The following is a 328-nucleotide window of genomic DNA, read 5'->3' as shown; positions in this document are numbered from 1 at the left end:
TTCCCGGATGTTCCCCCCTTCACCGGTATCACCTCATACTGCGTTAGGTCACCCCTAGCACCGCGCATTGCCATGTTATGCTTTGTGTTTCTTTGTTTGCTTTGTTATTTATTGTGTTCCCCCTCCGTTACTTCTTTCCGGTAGACCCTGAGACTGTCGGCGACCCCCAGTTCGTCTATGGTGTTGACGACCCCTCTCTCTTGCCAGAGCAACCAGGCAAGCCCCCCCCCCCCTTGATCACCAGATATCGCCTACTTTTCTCTCTACTGCTTGCATTAGAGTAGTGTAGTATGTTACTGCTTTCCGTTAAACCTATTCTGATGCATAG

This window comes from Triticum dicoccoides, chromosome 6A (assembly GCF_002162155.2).
Source record: "Triticum dicoccoides isolate Atlit2015 ecotype Zavitan chromosome 6A, WEW_v2.0, whole genome shotgun sequence".
Classification (NCBI taxonomy): Eukaryota; Viridiplantae; Streptophyta; class Magnoliopsida; order Poales; family Poaceae; genus Triticum; species Triticum dicoccoides.
The sequence above is the reverse complement of the archived record's forward strand: the minus strand, read 5'-3'. Positions refer to the sequence as shown.